Consider the following 21,280-nt stretch of genomic DNA (forward strand, 5'->3'; position numbering starts at 1 on the left):
TTTTTTTTTTTTTCACTAGCTAAATGCGAAATAGCGTGCTGTAGCCCATCTTGTCATGTAGTGCTGTGGTGATACAAAACTGTCTGCAAACTGAATGCACAATAAAAAAAATATACAATTTTTCTGTTGCAAAACATTATACAGCCCGCCGTATCCCACTCTGTCATTTTGTTGGGTTGAAATTAAGCTATCTGCAGATCTCACACACATAATCAAAAAAATTTTATGTTGCTAAATGTCATACAGTAGGGGACCTGACTTTCAAATTGTTTGTGGCATCTAGTGTGTTATAGAGGCCTGATCCAGAGGCCACCAAAAAATTCTTCTGTTATTATCATACAGTAGGGGACATCTTACTTTCAAAAAGATTGTAGCATTTAGTGTGTTAAAGAGGACTGATTCAGAGGCCACCGAAAAATTCTTCTGTTACTAACATCATACAGTAGCCGACATTTCACTTTCAAATTGTTTGTAGCATCTAGTGTGTTATAGAGGCCTGCTAGAGGCCACACAAAAAAATTCTTCTGTTACTAATGTCATACAGTAGCCGACATTCACTTTCAAATTGTTTGTAGCATCTAGTGTGTAATAGAGGCCTGCTAGAGGCCACAAAAAAAATTCTTCTGTTACTAAAGTCCTACAGTATGTTGTCACAGTATAAAGAAAGATAGACAGGGACAGTACGAGTATAATGCACATGGCTCACCGTAGAACTCTATACTATTGGAGGCATCACAGCTATTAACTAAGTACTCCTTTATTGACATCTTACTCCTGATGAACCTCGGAAGAGGGGAGACGCGTCGAGTTTAGGAATTCATTCACTAGTGCAGGAGGTTATAGAGTATTGTTATCTGTACCCTAACATCATCACATGGGTGTTCTTATTGCTCCCATGATGTCTAAAACTCCTGAAACATTTGGCTTATTTTCAAGTTAGAGCTTGGTCAAGTGTACTGTGAGGATGCACAGCTATAGATTGCTGACAATTTTGTCTGGCCCTTGATATGGGCACTATCTTTATAAGTGAATTTATCTATTCCAACATCTAATCTGAGGGACTACATCAAATATATGCATTAGCTGCAATCTATTATACTGTATATCTGTGCATAATTAACCTTCCTCACTTCTCTATACTTGCTATACTCTGGCTTCCATATTAAAGTACCGTAATCTGAATTAGAGTATCCATTCAGAAAGTATAAGAAGTCATTGAGCATTTTTTGCAGGGTTATCTGTACCCTTATTTTGTAACACTATTATATTGGTTGCTTACGGTTTAGAATCCTTATGTATTTGGTGTATAATTAAATGGGGGGTCTGATTGCATGAAATTGTAAGGCTATATAACTACAGATCGTTACCATTATCAATATTTGATACTTGTACTGAACTATCCTATCATGAGGATGTTATTAGCACTTTACTTTCTCTTTCAAGCACTGAGCACTTTGAGAGCTTGTTGTCCCTTTCCTATTTTCTTTATTTTTCAACACAATAGATAGGGAAAGGAGGGACCGCTGCCAAGGAGCGGGGGCGCCAACTTCATCATCATAGGGTGCCAACTGATAGGTAGGTGAATACATGTAGGGTTAACTTGGATCACATCCACATATTTAGTGCCCATTTGATGTCATCTCATGATATGACCTGTAGTTCATCATATATCTGAATTATGTTTGCCAGTTAAGCTACTTGAGCATACAATCAGAATTTACACATCATTATATCTTTTTACATCCCCTAGTTACATCCTATCTGCATCTTTCTCCTTCCCTGCCCCAAACAAGGTCTTCTAGGGTCAGCAGGATGAGCCGTCGACAAGTGTGGGGCTCAATTGCGCAGGTATATAGAGTGCCAACCCCTGTTGGTAGGTAGGGCAGTAAAGCAACTCTACAGGCGTAGGCAACTTCCTTGTAATTTTTCTATTTTTAAATGATTTCTGGTGATGGTTTTTCACATTTTGTATGTTAATGATATTTTTATTGATATGTACAGTATTAAGTTATATTTTGTTTCTAAATAGTATAGAGTTCTACGGTGAGCAACGTCATACAGTAGGGAACATCTCCCTTTCAAATTGTTTGTGGCATCTAGTGTGTTATAGAGTCCTGATCCAGAAGCCACCAAAAAATTCTTCTGCTACTAACGTCATACAGTATGGGACATCTGACTTTCAAATTGTTTGCAGCATCTAGTGTGTTATAGAGGCCTGATTCAGAGGGCACCAAAAAATTCTTCTGTTACTTACATCATACAGTAGGGGACCTCTCACTTTCAAATTGCTTGTAGCATGTCTTCTTTGTCATACAGGCCTCATCCACACTCAAACAATTCTTTCTTCTTTGACTAATGCGATTCAGCACGCCATATTTCACCTTGTAATTTAGTATAGCTGAAATTCAGCTGTTTGCAGAGCTTTTGCAGAGTTAAAAATAACATTTTTTGTTGCTAATACTGTGCTCCTACCACACTATCTGAGCAACATGACTGGGAAAAAGTGAGGCCATGGTGGAAGGGAAATTAGGCGTGGATTTCAAGGTGTACGAGGGGTAGGTGGTGAAGTACTGGGATCGAAGGGCTCGTGGTAACAGACAAACTGTTAGTGAAGGTACAAGATCCGAGGAACAAATGGAGGAGGAAGAGGTGATGGGTGAGCAACTGTGAGGAGGTGAAGAGCATAATCCTTCCCTCTGTTGTTCGTGGTTGGTGAGAGGGTACAGAGGAAACAAGCATCAGTGTTACCCAGCCACCAACAAAGCATGGGCTTGGACCTCATGGTAGAGCCCGACATATGAGTGCCAACTTGCTGCACTATCTGCAACATGATCCCCATATAGTTATGATTAGGAATACTGCTGACTACTGGGTTGCCGCTCTTAGATCCATGTTATAAAACCAAATTTTGCCAGATGCTTCACGCCCTGGAAAGGAACTTGCGAATGCTGGAGTATCGAAACATGCTTTTATACAATCTTAAGAGAGCTTTTCCTCAAGACAGCAGTGAGGCACACAGTTCACGTCGCAGCTCTAGACTTCCAACCTCCGGTACGTCAACTCGTCAACGCCAAAACATTAGCAGCAGTAGTGTAAGTGGAAGAAGCAATTTCTGTGAGTCCTTTTGACACTTTTTTTAGGCCAGCTCAACAGAGCTCAAGTCTTACACGTAGTGAATAAATGGAGAGGATTGTGCGGGAGATTCTAGAACTGAATATCAATACCATTGGGGAAGGTTTGGATCATTTCACATTTTGGTCTTCCTAAATGGATGAGTGGCCTGAGCTCGCTTCACACGCCTTGGAGGTTTTATCGTGCCCGGTATCCAGCTTTCTCTCAGAACATGTCTTCAGCGCTGCTGGAGGTGTCCTGACTGAAAAGCTCAGCCGGCTGTCCCTTGAAAGTGTAGACTGCCTAACTTTCATCAAGATGAACAAGTCATGGATCTCCAAGGACTTTTGCACCCCAATCGCAGACTGTACACACTAGGTATTACTATTCTGCATTAATGTTGCGTAACTGCACTCTATGATATCTTTAGTGTGGCTTCTGTGGCTGCTGCTGCCAATGTTAACACACATTTGTGGAAATGTGAACAGTCATGGTTGGTCTACATCTGCTGGGTTGGCTGTAGTAGAAGACATGTCGGTCCCAATTATACTATTTCTACTCGTGACGTTTGTCACTTCTGTGATGTAGAACCCTCATTTGTTTAAATGTGAACCCTCCTGGTTGGGTGTCCATCTGCTGGGTTGGGTGTAGTGGAAGACGCTTCACGGGACAGATGGACAATGACACAAATTGTGGAATATTCTGCAATGGACGAGGCATCACCAGATCTCAGCCCATCGAGCAAACATTTCACAGGCTGAAGACAAAATGTAAGGCAGAAAGACCCACAGACAGCAACTGAAGTCACTGCAGTAGAGGCGGCAAAGCATCAGGAAAGGAGGAAACCCGACGATGGTGACGTACATGGCTTCCAGATTTCAGGCCGTCATGGCTCCAAAGGATTCTCCTCAAGGTATTAAAAATGAACAGGAAGTTGCAGTGTGCAGGCGCTGAGCCTCTCTGACCTTTCCCGGCACCTGCGCACTGTAGTACTTTGCTCTGCCCTCGACCAGGGCAGATCAGTATGCCTGCGCAGGAGTGCGACATGAAGCAAGCAGGAAGATAACATCACATGAAGATAGGAGGCGCCGGACCCGGACCTGCGACACCCATCGGACCGGACCGCCCCTGTGAGTGTAATAAAACTTGTTTTTCTTCTCTTTCAGGTCGGATCCGGGGGCTTATCTGCAGCATTATAGAATGCTATAGATAAGCCCCGAAAGGCAGTGGCCGCATCTTATAGCGGCAAAACGAGGTGACAGGTTCCCTTTAACTAAACCTGAAAGTCTCCACTTAATTACATATCAGTTGTTTCATTTTAAATCCAAAATAGCGGCTTGCAGAGCTGAAATCACAAAGCTTCATCACAGGCCAAATATTTGTGGACCGAACTGTGTATATATAGCTTTTAGCCATAATAATAATAATAATTATTATTATTATATAAGTATTATTATTATTTATTATTATATATATTAGTCTACTTTTTTGTCACTTTACACCTCTGATGTAAGGAAAACACTGGAGGGGAATAACTGCCACATATCTGAGCCTCTGGGCAAAGAACCTCTCTGTTATCTGAGTCTTCTTGACAGAGAGAGAACTAACACAGGAAGTTTATAGAGGATCAGCCCTGACTTGTGATCATCCCGATGTGGATAAACCTGGTTATTTAATGGGGTACTAATGGTTTTAACAAATGCAGCAGATTCAAGAACAGTTTTACAATACAGTGTCTCTTTCAATTATTCACAATCTTCAATATCTCTGAATGCTGTTATTCAATGTGGAACTTCACTGTCTACTTCAGAAGAATGAACATTTGTCCTGGTCATGTGATGATCGCACAGCTGCATTGCTTGTTACATTAGTAATCAGATCATTTGATGGACATTCAAGGTGCACAGCTCGTTACAGTATTATCAGGTCATGTGGCCATTGTACAACTGCATGGTTCATTACAGTGCAGTAATCAGGTCATGTGATGGACACACAGGTGTACGGCTCGTTACAGAGCAGTAATCGGGTCATGTGATGGTCACACAGGTGTACGGCTCGTTACAGTGCAGGAATCAGGTCATGTGATGGACACACAGGTATATGGGTCGTTAAAATGCAGGAATCAGGTCATGTGATGGACACACAGGTGTACGGCTCGTTACAGAGCAGTAATCAGGTCATGTGATGGACACACAGGTATATGGGTCGTTACAGAGCAGGAATCAGGTCATGTGATGGACACACAGGTGTACGGCTCGTTACAGTGCCGTAATGAGGTCATGTGATGGACACACAGGTGTACGGCTCGTTACAGTGCAGTAATCAGGTCATGTGATGGACACACAGGTGTACGGCTCGTTACAGTGCAGGAATCAGGTCATGTGATGGACACACAGGTGTACGGCTCGTTACAGTGCAGGAATCAGGTCATGTGATGGACACACATGTATATGGGTCGTTACAGTGCAGGAATCAGGTCATGTGATGGACACACAGGTGTACGGCTCGTTACAGAGCAGTAATCAGGTCATGTGATGGACACACAGGTGTACGGCTCGTTACAGTGCAGGAATCAGGTCATGTGATGGACACACAGGTATATGGGTCGTTACAGAGCAGGAATCAGGTCATGTGATGGGCACACAGGTGTACGGCTCGTTACAGTGCAGGAATCAGGTCATGTGATGGACACACAGGTGTACGGCTCGTTACAGTGCAGTAATCAGGTCATGTGATGGACACACAGGTGTACGGCTCGTTACAGTGCAGGAATCAGATCATGTGATGGACACACAGGTGCACGGCTCGTTACAGTGCAGTAATCAGGTCATGTGATGGACACACAGGTATACGGCTCGTTACAGTGCAGTAATCAGGTCATGTGATGGACACACAGGTGTACGGCTCATTACACTGCAGGAATCAGATCATGTGATGGACACACAGGTGTACGGCTCGTTATAGTGCAGTAATCAGGTCATGTGATGGACACACAGGTGTACGGCTCGTTACAGTGCAGTAATCAGGTCATGTGATGGACACACAGGTGTACGGCTCGTTACAGTGCAGGAATCAGATCATGTGATGGACACACAGGTATACGGCTCGTTACAGTGCAGTAATCAGGTCATGTGATGGACACACAGGTATACGGCTCGTTACAGTGCAGTAATCAGATCATGTGATAGATACACAGGTGTTGGCTCGTTACAGTGCAGTAATCAGGTCATGTGATGGACACACAGGTATACGGGTTGTGATGGACACACAGGTGCACGGCTCGTTACAGTGCAGTAATCAGATCATGTGATGGACACAGGTGTACGGCTCGTTACAGAGCAGTAATGAGATCATGTGATGGACACACAGGTGTACGGCTCGTTACAGTGCAGGAATCAGGTCATGTGATGGACACACAGGTGTGCGGCTCGTTACAGTGCAGTAATCAGGTCATGTGATGGTCACACAGGTGTCGGCTCGTTACAATGCAGTAATCAGATCATGTGATGGACACAGGTGTACGGCTCGTTACAGAGCAGGAATCAGATCATGTGATGGACACACAGGTGTACGGCTCGTTACAGAGCAGTAATCAGGTCATGTGATGGACACACAGGTGTACGGCTCGTTACAGAGCAGTAATCAGGTCATGTGATGAACACACAGGTGTACGGCTTGTTACAGTGCAGGAATCAGGTCATGTGATGGACACACAGGTGTGCGGCTCGTTACAGTGCAGTAATCAGGTCATGTGATGGTCACACAGGTGTCGGCTCGTTACAGTGCAGTAATCAGGTCATGTGATGGTCACACAGGTGTCGGCTCGTTACAGTGCAGTAATCAGGTCATGTGATGGACACACAGGTGTACGGCTCGTTACAGTGCAGGAATCAGATCATGTGATGGACACACAGGTGTACGGCTCGTTACAGTGCAGGAATCAGGTCATGTGATGGACACACAGGTGCATGGCTTGTTACATTAGTTATCAGATCATGTGATGGACACACAGGTGCATGTCTTGTTGCAGTAAAGTTAATAGGTCATGTAATGGATTATAGAGGTGCACCGTGCACAGCTTATCACAGTATGGTTTTTAGGTTATGTCTTGATCACACAGGTACATGGCTTATTACAGTGCAGTATCAGGTCATGTGATGGACACACAGGTATATGGGTCGTTAAAATGCAGGAATCAGGTCATGTGATGGACACACAGGTGTACGGCTCGTTACAGAGCAGTAATCAGGTCATGTGATGGACACACAGGTATATGGGTCGTTACAGAGCAGGAATCAGGTCATGTGATGGACACACAGGTGTACGGCTCGTTACAGTGCAGTAATCAGGTCATGTGATGGACACACAGGTGTACGGCTCGTTACAGTGCAGGAATCAGGTCATGTGATGGACACACAGGTGTACGGCTCGTTACAGTGCAGGAATCAGGTCATGTGATGGACACACATGTATATGGGTCGTTACAGTGCAGGAATCAGGTCATGTGATGGACACACAGGTGTACGGCTCGTTACAGAGCAGTAATCAGGTCATGTGATGGACACACAGGTGTACGGCTCGTTACAGTGCAGGAATCAGGTCATGTGATGGACACACAGGTATATGGGTCGTTACAGAGCAGGAATCAGGTCATGTGATGGACACACAGGTGTACGGCTCGTTACAGTGCAGGAATCAGGTCATGTGATGGACACACAGGTGTACGGCTCGTTACAGTGCAGTAATCAGGTCATGTGATGGACACACAGGTGTACGGCTCGTTACAGTGCAGGAATCAGATCATGTGATGGACACACAGGTGCACGGCTCGTTACAGTGCAGTAATCAGGTCATGTGATGGACACACAGGTATACGGCTCGTTACAGTGCAGTAATCAGGTCATGTGATGGACACACAGGTGTACGGCTCATTACACTGCAGGAATCAGATCATGTGATGGACACACAGGTGTACGGCTCGTTATAGTGCAGTAATCAGGTCATGTGATGGACACACAGGTGTACGGCTCGTTACAGTGCAGTAATCAGGTCATGTGATGGACACACAGGTGTACGGCTCGTTACAGTGCAGGAATCAGATCATGTGATGGACACACAGGTATACGGCTCGTTACAGTGCAGTAATCAGGTCATGTGATGGACACACAGGTATACGGCTCGTTACAGTGCAGTAATCAGATCATGTGATAGATACACAGGTGTTGGCTCGTTACAGTGCAGTAATCAGGTCATGTGATGGACACACAGGTATACGGGTTGTGATGGACACACAGGTGCACGGCTCGTTACAGTGCAGTAATCAGATCATGTGATGGACACAGGTGTACGGCTCGTTACAGAGCAGTAATGAGATCATGTGATGGACACACAGGTGTACGGCTCGTTACAGTGCAGGAATCAGGTCATGTGATGGACACACAGGTGTGCGGCTCGTTACAGTGCAGTAATCAGGTCATGTGATGGTCACACAGGTGTCGGCTCGTTACAATGCAGTAATCAGATCATGTGATGGACACAGGTGTACGGCTCGTTACAGAGCAGGAATCAGATCATGTGATGGACACACAGGTGTACGGCTCGTTACAGAGCAGTAATCAGGTCATGTGATGGACACACAGGTGTACGGCTCGTTACAGAGCAGTAATCAGGTCATGTGATGAACACACAGGTGTACGGCTTGTTACAGTGCAGGAATCAGGTCATGTGATGGACACACAGGTGTGCGGCTCGTTACAGTGCAGTAATCAGGTCATGTGATGGTCACACAGGTGTCGGCTCGTTACAGTGCAGTAATCAGGTCATGTGATGGTCACACAGGTGTCGGCTCGTTACAGTGCAGTAATCAGGTCATGTGATGGACACACAGGTGTACGGCTCGTTACAGTGCAGGAATCAGATCATGTGATGGACACACAGGTGTACGGCTCGTTACAGTGCAGGAATCAGGTCATGTGATGGACACACAGGTGCATGGCTTGTTACATTAGTTATCAGATCATGTGATGGACACACAGGTGCATGTCTTGTTGCAGTAAAGTTAATAGGTCATGTAATGGATTATAGAGGTGCACCGTGCACAGCTTATCACAGTATGGTTTTTAGGTTATGTCTTGATCACACAGGTACATGGCTTATTACAGTGCAGTTATCAGATCACTTGATGATGGCACAGGTTCATAATTTATTATGATGCAGTTATCAAGTCATGTGATGATCACACAGCTGCAAGGCCCGTTACAGTAGTTTGCAGGTCATATATTCACACAGCTGCATTACAGCACAGTTTTCAGATCATGTAGGACATCGGTGCATAGCTAAATACTGTATAGAGTTATCAGGTCATGTGCTGATCCTACAGGTGCACGGTTCCTTACAGTACAGTACTCTGGTAAAGTGATAGACACGCAAGTTGCTGTCTTATCACTATGAAGCCGTCAGGTCATTTGATGGACACACAGCTGCATGACTTGTTTTACATTAGTTTGCAGGTCATGTGATGATCGTACAGGGGCATGGCTCATTACAGTAGCTATCAGGACATGTGATGATCGTACAGGTGCATGGCTCGTTACAGTAGCCATCAGGTCATGTGATCATACAGGTGCATGGCTCGTTACAGTAGCCATCAGGTCATGTGATAATCGTACAGGGGCATGGCTCATTACAGTAGCCATCAGGACATGTGATGATCGTACAGGTGCATGGCTCGCTACAGTAGCCATCAGGTCATGTGATCATACAGGTGCATGGCTAGTTACAGTAGCCATCAGGTCATGTGATAATCGTACAGGGGCATGGCTCATTACAGTAGCCATCAGGACATGTGATGATCGTACAGGTGCATGGCTCGTTACATTAGCCATCAGGTCATGTGATCATACAGGTGCATGGCTCGTTACAGTAGCCATCATGTCATGTGATAATCGTACAGGTGCATGGCTCGTTATAGTAGCCATCAGGTCATGTGATCATGGAGCGCCCCCGTAGGGCAGTGGGATACTCGGTACCGGGCCCTTCTGTAGTCAGTGGGGATGTCACGGTGGCTGACCCGGTCCGTGGCCCTCGGGAGGTCCGTTGATGAAATGGTGGGGAAAAGGTCTTTAAAGGGATAATGTTCGTGACGCCACCTGTGGTATTCGGTCAGGGTGACCGACGCTGCTTAGGGGTCCGCTGGGGTGATGTTTTGGCAGCTAGATGGTATACCTTCACACAGGTGAAGTGTGTCCCCAGGGCTTCCCAGTGAGTAGATGATGGATGGTGTGAGGCGCAGTGAATAACGAGGACACAAGGTTGCAGTCTCTTTACCTTTACTGAAGGCTTCAGCATCCACAGTTCAGGGTAGGGACCACAGGGCAGGCAGAGTCCGGCCGGTCTGAAGGCAAATCCAGAGTCCCCTTATCCAGGTGGAAATCAATAGCCTTCCCCTAGCGCACAGTAATACAGTAGGTCCCTACTTGCATAAGCTCCAATAAGGTCCTCACTGTTGATACTCCAGTCACTGTTCCCCGTGGTCGGATAGAACAAAACACGTATGACCGGTGGCCTGAGGCTTTTTATAGAGACCCTAGAGACGCCCCGGCCTCCACAAGTTGCCACCGTGCCTCCTGTGTAAGTGGTCAGGCAGCTAACGTGGAATTAACTGTTCCAGCCAGGAACTCTGACTAACTTCCTCCCCAACCCACCAGTTTTACCCAAGTGTGAGGAGTGGCCTAGTAGCTAGAACCTTTGCTCCCCCTGGTGGACTGGAGTGTGAAGTGTATGTAATGGTTGTGATACCTGGACAGAAGATCTCCTTCATTGCCTTCAGACGTAACATCACTCCCCCTGGTGGAAGAATAACATTACTGCAACGAACCAGTACTCTGGGGCGCTGCACAACCCCCCCCCCATTAAATCCAGTACTCCCGGACTGAGAAAAAGAAAACAACAATACATAAGCAAAAGATATGCAACATTTTTGAAATGCTGTAAAACAAGTTAATATATAATAAGCCTCCCTTTATGGGAGGTGAGAACACTTGGACGTTGCAAACAATAACATATTTACATTGTGCGTACAACTTTTAAAGGCAAATTGAAAACAATTACTATCTAACTATGAAACACAATTACCCATACAGGTATTCTATCTTACTAAGTGCAAGTACCCTCTAAGGGTATACTATCCTTAACCCTTAAAGTGCTAATCAACAGTTTCCTTATCTTTCTTCTACATATGCAGGACTATCTGTCTACCCCCACGGGCCCACTGCATTTCTTTCCTGAAACCTATCAGTTTATTTTTAAAGTACATAATTTAACATTCTATTCTAAACAGTATAAAACATCCTATCACTAGCTAGCTTCTAGCTACATACTATCTGCTATATAAACATTATTACTATCTAACTTCTTAAGGCAAAGTGCAACAAGTAAACATTCCCTTTAAGAGGAAAACTCAAGTCTTTTTTGAGGTAGTGCAAACAATCAACATGCAAGTCAGTTATAAACTTTAAAACAATAGAAACTCACGTCATCATCAGGAACAGTTTCTTCGCAAAGGCTTCTTTTTGTAAAACCAGTAGGGAGCACCATTAAGAAGGTGCAAACTATGTACAAGCAAGTTTCAATCATGCACAGTTCATGATTCCACAGTTCTTTGGTATAACAGTGATGAAACTTTGTGCAAAAACAGGTGCAACTAAAACATAGGATCCCTTTAAACAGGGGACCCCTTTAAGGAATTACCCTTTACGGGTTTAAGCAGCAAAAAGGAAAAGTTTTTGAACTATTTACAGTTTTCAGGGCTTCGAGGTTTATGTATGATGCCAGTCTGGGGGTAGTACCGGTGGGGGTAGTCCTGTTGAGTATCGGCTACCACCAGGTACTATGTAGAGTGCGTCCTCACTCTGAATAGGGGTCTGTGGGCTCACAGTTCTCTGTGCCACTGAAGCCTGGGTGCACTTTGAGCACATGGTGACCGGTGCAGGGGTCACCTGTTCGGGTGGAGAGCGGTAGGACGGTGAGACAGTGATGTCTGGTTTGCACTTTCGGACGTGAAGGGCATACCACCCCTTGTCTCCCCAATGCCGCGTGTACCTGACACAGTCACCGGGGTACAAATCCCAGCCTGGGTGTCCTTCGATGAGGTGCGCTGTCATGATCCCAATGGCAGGGGATCACAAAAGGACAAGCACAAAAACAAAACAAGCTCTAGGGTGATGGAACCTGAGCTGACCGCGATCCTGAACCTAAACACACAACTAGCAGTAGCCGGGGAACGTGCCTACGATGATTCCTAGACGTCTCGCGCCAGCCGAAGGATTAACTTCCCCTATAAGAAGAAACACAGACCTCACTTGCCTCCAGAGAAACACCCCACAGAAATAGCAGCCCCCCACATGTAATAACGGTGAAATGAGAGGAAAGCACATACGTAGTTATGAAAATAGAATCAGCAAAAATGAGGCCCGCTAAAGCTAGATAGCAGAGGATACAAAAGTGAACTGCGCGGTCAGCGAAAAACCCTTCAAAAAACCATCCTGAAATTACTTGAACTCATGTGCCAACTCATGGAACATGAGGAGTAATTTCAGCCCACTAGAGCAACCAGCAGCAAGGAATCACATCTCTGCAAGCTGGACTAAGACAAAAATTAAGCAAAACGTGGAACAGGAAAATCAAAACTTAGCTTGTCCTGAAGATAACAGACGCAGGGAGCAGAGGTAAAAAGACACGCTGATTACATTGATAGCCGGCGAGGAAATGACAAAAAAGCCAGGTTAAATAGGAAACTCCCATAACCTGATGGAACAGGTGGACACCAGAGACCGCAGAGAACACAAGTCACCCAGTACCATCAGTAACCACCAGAGGGAGCCCAAAAACAGAACTCACAACAGTGCGCCTCCACATAGCGCCGATTGACGAACACTTCGAGGTCGAGGCCGGGCTCCTTTTTGAAGCCCCAACTTCACTGCAGGCGGAAGGTGACAATGGTCCCATACTGCTGTGGGCCCCAGTCCTCCTCGGCCATCTGCCTAGCCTTTGCTTTGGCCTGCAGGTCCCTCTCATGGTCAGCCTGATGCCGGAGCTCCTTCTTCCTAGCCCACTCCACCTCCTGCTGATGCAGCTGCCAATGGTATTCTTCATTGGCGATGACCGCAATACTCTCCCCCTCTGGCTGGCCCTCTCCAGGGAACCCGATCAGGTTGGTGGTAGCGCGGGTCCATTTAAAGGTCACCCACTCTCCCTGGATGTCCACTTTCTGTCTGATGGGCTGCAGCGGGATGTCTGAGGTCTTCATAGTCTCCCATTAGTTAAATAAATAGGGCAGCACACTGCAGCGCCAAAACATGCAAACTTGAAAAAACGAAATTTGAACTGCATTACTGCACTAGAAATATGAAAAATGAGAGCTTTTAGCGCACAAAAATGGCCAATTTTATGTGTACCTCGTAGCCACGTTAAGGCATCTCTCTTATACGAGGTCCTACGCTTGACCTACCTCACTGAGAATAAACGTCTCCATCTGAATGGGTACATGTAAAAACCTCTTCTTGGACTCAAATTCTCTCTCTATGTGGAGGGGTATTGGACCTACTATAATTAAAACACCTGAAGCTAGGAGGCGGGGAGTGCACGATCAGAAGGCTATAGAATACATTTCAAAAACCTGACCTGCACATCCAAACATAGACTGAGTGTGAACAGGTGCTGAACCCAGAGTCGCCAACTCGTATATAGTTAAATAAATAGGGCAGCACACTGCAGCGCCAAAACATGCAAACTTGAAAAAACGAAATTTGAACTGCATTACTGCACTAGAAATATGAAAAATGAGAGCTTTTAGCGCACAAAAATGGCCAATTTTATGTGTACCTCGTAGCCACGTTAAGGCATCTCTCTTATACGAGGTCCTACGCTTGACCTACCTCACTGAGAATAAACGTCTCCATCTGAATGGGTACATGTAAAAACCTCTTCTTGGACTCAAATTCTCTCTCTATGTGGAGGGGTATTGGACCTACTATAATTAAAACACCTGAAGCTAGGAGGCGGGGAGTGCACGATCAGAAGGCTATAGAATACATTTCAAAAACCTGACCTGCACATCCAAACATAGACTGAGTGTGAACAGGTGCTGAACCCAGAGTCGCCAACTCGTATATAGTTAAATAAATAGGGCAGCACACTGCAGCGCCAAAACATGCAAACTTGAAAAAACGAAATTTGAACTGCATTACTGCACTAGAAATATGAAAAATGAGAGCTTTTAGCGCACAAAAATGGCCAATTTTATGTGTACCTCGTAGCCACGTTAAGGCATCTCTCTTATACGAGGTCCTACGCTTGACCTACCTCACTGAGAATAAACGTCTCCATCTGAATGGGTACATGTAAAAACCTCTTCTTGGACTCAAATTCTCTCTCTATGTGGAGGGGTATTGGACCTACTATAATTAAAACACCTGAAGCTAGGAGGCGGGGAGTGCACGATCAGAAGGCTATAGAATACATTTCAAAAACCTGACCTGCACATCCAAACATAGACTGAGTGTGAACAGGTGCTGAACCCAGAGTCGCCAACTCGTATATAGTTAAATAAATAGGGCAGCACACTGCAGCGCCAAAACATGCAAACTTGAAAAAACGAAATTTGAACTGCATTACTGCACTAGAAATATGAAAAATGAGAGCTTTTAGCGCACAAAAATGGCCAATTTTATGTGTACCTCGTAGCCACGTTAAGGCATCTCTCTTATACGAGGTCCTACGCTTGACCTACCTCACTGAGAATAAACGTCTCCATCTGAATGGGTACATGTAAAAACCTCTTCTTGGACTCAAATTCTCTCTCTATGTGGAGGGGTATTGGACCTACTATAATTAAAACACCTGAAGCTAGGAGGCGGGGAGTGCACGATCAGAAGGCTATAGAATACATTTCAAAAACCTGACCTGCACATCCAAACATAGACTGAGTGTGAACAGGTGCTGAACCCAGAGTCGCCAACTCGTATATAGTTAAATAAATAGGGCAGCACACTGCAGCGCCAAAACATGCAAACTTGAAAAAACGAAATTTGAACTGCATTACTGCACTAGAAATATGAAAAATGAGAGCTTTTAGCGCACAAAAATGGCCAATTTTATGTGTACCTCGTAGCCACGTTAAGGCATCTCTCTTATACGAGGTCCTACGCTTGACCTACCTCACTGAGAATAAACGTCTCCATCTGAATGGGTACATGTAAAAACCTCTTCTTGGACTCAAATTCTCTCTCTATGTGGAGGGGTATTGGACCTACTATAATTAAAACACCTGAAGCTAGGAGGCGGGGAGTGCACGATCAGAAGGCTATAGAATACATTTCAAAAACCTGACCTGCACATCCAAACATAGACTGAGTGTGAACAGGTGCTGAACCCAGAGTCGCCAACTCGTATATAGTTAAATAAATAGGGCAGCACACTGCAGCGCCAAAACATGCAAACTTGAAAAAACGAAATTTGAACTGCATTACTGCACTAGAAATATGAAAAATGAGAGCTTTTAGCGCACAAAAATGGCCAATTTTATGTGTACCTCGTAGCCACGTTAAGGCATCTCTCTTATACGAGGTCCTACGCTTGACCTACCTCACTGAGAATAAACGTCTCCATCTGAATGGGTACATGTAAAAACCTCTTCTTGGACTCAAATTCTCTCTCTATGTGGAGGGGTATTGGACCTACTATAATTAAAACACCTGAAGCTAGGAGGCGGGGAGTGCACGATCAGAAGGCTATAGAATACATTTCAAAAACCTGACCTGCACATCCAAACATAGACTGAGTGTGAACAGGTGCTGAACCCAGAGTCGCCAACTCGTATATAGTTAAATAAATAGGGCAGCACACTGCAGCGCCAAAACATGCAAACTTGAAAAAACGAAATTTGAACTGCATTACTGCACTAGAAATATGAAAAATGAGAGCTTTTAGCGCACAAAAATGGCCAATTTTATGTGTACCTCGTAGCCACGTTAAGGCATCTCTCTTATACGAGGTCCTACGCTTGACCTACCTCACTGAGAATAAACGTCTCCATCTGAATGGGTACATGTAAAAACCTCTTCTTGGACTCAAATTCTCTCTCTATGTGGAGGGGTATTGGACCTACTATAATTAAAACACCTGAAGCTAGGAGGCGGGGAGTGCACGATCAGAAGGCTATAGAATACATTTCAAAAACCTGACCTGCACATCCAAACATAGACTGAGTGTGAACAGGTGCTGAACCCAGAGTCGCCAACTCGTATATAGTTAAATAAATAGGGCAGCACACTGCAGCGCCAAAACATGCAAACTTGAAAAAACGAAATTTGAACTGCATTACTGCACTAGAAATATGAAAAATGAGAGCTTTTAGCGCACAAAAATGGCCAATTTTATGTGTACCTCGTAGCCACGTTAAGGCATCTCTCTTATACGAGGTCCTACGCTTGACCTACCTCACTGAGAATAAACGTCTCCATCTGAATGGGTACATGTAAAAACCTCTTCTTGGACTCAAATTCTCTCTCTATGTGGAGGGGTATTGGACCTACTATAATTAAAACACCTGAAGCTAGGAGGCGGGGAGTGCACGATCAGAAGGCTATAGAATACATTTCAAAAACCTGACCTGCACATCCAAACATAGACTGAGTGTGAACAGGTGCTGAACCCAGAGTCGCCAACTCGTATATAGTTAAATAAATAGGGCAGCACACTGCAGCGCCAAAACATGCAAACTTGAAAAAACGAAATTTGAACTGCATTACTGCACTAGAAATATGAAAAATGAGAGCTTTTAGCGCACAAAAATGGCCAATTTTATGTGTACCTCGTAGCCACGTTAAGGCATCTCTCTTATACGAGGTCCTACGCTTGACCTACCTCACTGAGAATAAACGTCTCCATCTGAATGGGTACATGTAAAAACCTCTTCTTGGACTCAAATTCTCTCTCTATGTGGAGGGGTATTGGACCTACTATAATTAAAACACCTGAAGCTAGGAGGCGGGGAGTGCACGATCAGAAGGCTATAGAATACATTTCAAAAACCTGACCTGCACATCCAAACATAGACTGAGTGTGAACAGGTGCTGAACCCAGAGTCGCCAACTCGTATATAGTTAAATAAATAGGGCAGCACACTGCAGCGCCAAAACATGCAAACTTGAAAAAACGAAATTTGAACTGCATTACTGCACTAGAAATATGAAAAATGAGAGCTTTTAGCGCACAAAAATGGCCAATTTTATGTGTACCTCGTAGCCACGTTAAGGCATCTCTCTTATACGAGGTCCTACGCTTGACCTACCTCACTGAGAATAAACGTCTCCATCTGAATGGGTACATGTAAAAACCTCTTCTTGGACTCAAATTCTCTCTCTATGTGGAGGGGTATTGGACCTACTATAATTAAAACACCTGAAGCTAGGAGGCGGGGAGTGCACGATCAGAAGGCTATAGAATACATTTCAAAAACCTGACCTGCACATCCAAACATAGACTGAGTGTGAACAGGTGCTGAACCCAGAGTCGCCAACTCGTATATAGTTAAATAAATAGGGCAGCACACTGCAGCGCCAAAACATGCAAACTTGAAAAAACGAAATTTGAACTGCATTACTGCACTAGAAATATGAAAAATGAGAGCTTTTAGCGCACAAAAATGGCCAATTTTATGTGTACCTCGTAGCCACGTTAAGGCATCTCTCTTATACGAGGTCCTACGCTTGACCTACCTCACTGAGAATAAACGTCTCCATCTGAATGGGTACATGTAAAAACCTCTTCTTGGACTCAAATTCTCTCTCTATGTGGAGGGGTATTGGACCTACTATAATTAAAACACCTGAAGCTAGGAGGCGGGGAGTGCACGATCAGAAGGCTATAGAATACATTTCAAAAACCTGACCTGCACATCCAAACATAGACTGAGTGTGAACAGGTGCTGAACCCAGAGTCGCCAACTCGTATATAGTTAAATAAATAGGGCAGCACACTGCAGCGCCAAAACATGCAAACTTGAAAAAACGAAATTTGAACTGCATTACTGCACTAGAAATATGAAAAATGAGAGCTTTTAGCGCACAAAAATGGCCAATTTTATGTGTACCTCGTAGCCACGTTAAGGCATCTCTCTTATACGAGGTCCTACGCTTGACCTACCTCACTGAGAATAAACGTCTCCATCTGAATGGGTACATGTAAAAACCTCTTCTTGGACTCAAATTCTCTCTCTATGTGGAGGGGTATTGGACCTACTATAATTAAAACACCTGAAGCTAGGAGGCGGGGAGTGCACGATCAGAAGGCTATAGAATACATTTCAAAAACCTGACCTGCACATCCAAACATAGACTGAGTGTGAACAGGTGCTGAACCCAGAGTCGCCAACTCGTATATAGTTAAATAAATAGGGCAGCACACTGCAGCGCCAAAACATGCAAACTTGAAAAAACGAAATTTGAACTGCATTACTGCACTAGAAATATGAAAAATGAGAGCTTTTAGCGCACAAAAATGGCCAATTTTATGTGTACCTCGTAGCCACGTTAAGGCATCTCTCTTATACGAGGTCCTACGCTTGACCTACCTCACTGAGAATAAACGTCTCCATCTGAATGGGTACATGTAAAAACCTCTTCTTGGACTCAAATTCTCTCTCTATGTGGAGGGGTATTGGACCTACTATAATTAAAACACCTGAAGCTAGGAGGCGGGGAGTGCACGATCAGAAGGCTATAGAATACATTTCAAAAACCTGACCTGCACATCCAAACATAGACTGAGTGTGAACAGGTGCTGAACCCAGAGTCGCCAACTCGTATATAGTTAAATAAATAGGGCAGCACACTGCAGCGCCAAAACATGCAAACTTGAAAAAACGAAATTTGAACTGCATTACTGCACTAGAAATATGAAAAATGAGAGCTTTTAGCGCACAAAAATGGCCAATTTTATGTGTACCTCGTAGCCACGTTAAGGCATCTCTCTTATACGAGGTCCTACGCTTGACCTACCTCACTGAGAATAAACGTCTCCATCTGAATGGGTACATGTAAAAACCTCTTCTTGGACTCAAATTCTCTCTCTATGTGGAGGGGTATTGGACCTACTATAATTAAAACACCTGAAGCTAGGAGGCGGGGAGTGCACGATCAGAAGGCTATAGAATACATTTCAAAAACCTGACCTGCACATCCAAACATAGACTGAGTGTGAACAGGTGCTGAACCCAGAGTCGCCAACTCGTATATAGTTAAATAAATAGGGCAGCACACTGCAGCGCCAAAACATGCAAACTTGAAAAAACGAAATTTGAACTGCATTACTGCACTAGAAATATGAAAAATGAGAGCTTTTAGCGCACAAAAATGGCCAATTTTATGTGTACCTCGTAGCCACGTTAAGGCATCTCTCTTATACGAGGTCCTACGCTTGACCTACCTCACTGAGAATAAACGTCTCCATCTGAATGGGTACATGTAAAAACCTCTTCTTGGACTCAAATTCTCTCTCTATGTGGAGGGGTATTGGACCTACTATAATTAAAACACCTGAAGCTAGGAGGCGGGGAGTGCACGATCAGAAGGCTATAGAATACATTTCAAAAACCTGACCTGCACATCCAAACATAGACTGAGTGTGAACAGGTGCTGAACCCAGAGTCGCCAACTCGTATATAGTTAAATAAATAGGGCAGCACACTGCAGCGCCAAAACATGCAAACTTGAAAAAACGAAATTTGAACTGCATTACTGCACTAGAAATATGAAAAATGAGAGCTTTTAGCGCACAAAAATGGCCAATTTTATGTGTACCTCGTAGCCACGTTAAGGCATCTCTCTTATACGAGGTCCTACGCTTGACCTACCTCACTGAGAATAAACGTCTCCATCTGAATGGGTACATGTAAAAACCTCTTCTTGGACTCAAATTCTCTCTCTATGTGGAGGGGTATTGGACCTACTATAATTAAAACACCTGAAGCTAGGAGGCGGGGAGTGCACGATCAGAAGGCTATAGAATACATTTCAAAAACCTGACCTGCACATCCAAACATAGACTGAGTGTGAACAGGTGCTGAACCCAGAGTCGCCAACTCGTATATAGTTAAATAAATAGGGCAGCACACTGCAGCGCCAAAACATGCAAACTTGAAAAAACGAAATTTTGAATTTGAGTCCAAGAAGAGGTTTTTACATGTACCCATTCAGATGGAGACGTTTATTCTCAGTGAGGTAGGTCAAGCGTAGGACCTCGTATAAGAGAGATGCCTTAACGTGGCTACGAGGTACACATAAAATTGGCCATTTTTGTGCGCTAAAAGCTCTCATTTTTCATATTTCTAGTGCAGTAATGCAGTTCAAATTTCGTTTTTTCAAGTTTGCATGTTTTGGCGCTGCAGTGTGCTGCCCTATTTATTTAACTATATACGAGTTGGCGACTCTGGGTTCAGCACCTGTTCACACTCAGTCTATGTTTGGATGTGCAGGTCAGGTTTTTGAAATGTATTCTATAGCCTTCTGATCGTGCACTCCCCGCCTCCTAGCTTCAGGTGTTTTAATTATAGTAGGTCCAATACCCCTCCACATAGAGAGAGAATTTGAGTCCAAGAAGAGGTTTTTACATGTACCCATTCAGATGGAGACGTTTATTCTCAGTGAGGTAGGTCAAGCGTAGGACCTCGTATAAGAGAGATGCCTTAACGTGGCTACGAGGTACACATAAAATTGGCCATTTTTGTGCGCTAAAAGCTCTCATTTTTCATATTTCTAGTGCAGTAATGCAGTTCAAATTTCGTTTTTTCAAGTTTGCATGTTTTGGCGCTGCAGTGTGCTGCCCTATTTATTTAACTATATACGAGTTGGCGACTCTGGGTTCAGCACCTGTTCACACTCAGTCTATGTTTGGATGTGCAGGTCAGGTTTTTGAAATGTATTCTATAGCCTTCTGATCGTGCACTCCCCGCCTCCTAGCTTCAGGTGTTTTAATTATAGTAGGTCCAATACCCCTCCACATAGAGAGAGAATTTGAGTCCAAGAAGAGGTTTTTACATGTACCCATTCAGATGGAGACGTTTATTCTCAGTGAGGTAGGTCAAGCGTAGGACCTCGTATAAGAGAGATGC

Source organism: Ranitomeya imitator, chromosome 2, assembly GCF_032444005.1.
Source record: "Ranitomeya imitator isolate aRanImi1 chromosome 2, aRanImi1.pri, whole genome shotgun sequence".
Taxonomy (NCBI): Eukaryota; Metazoa; Chordata; class Amphibia; order Anura; family Dendrobatidae; genus Ranitomeya; species Ranitomeya imitator.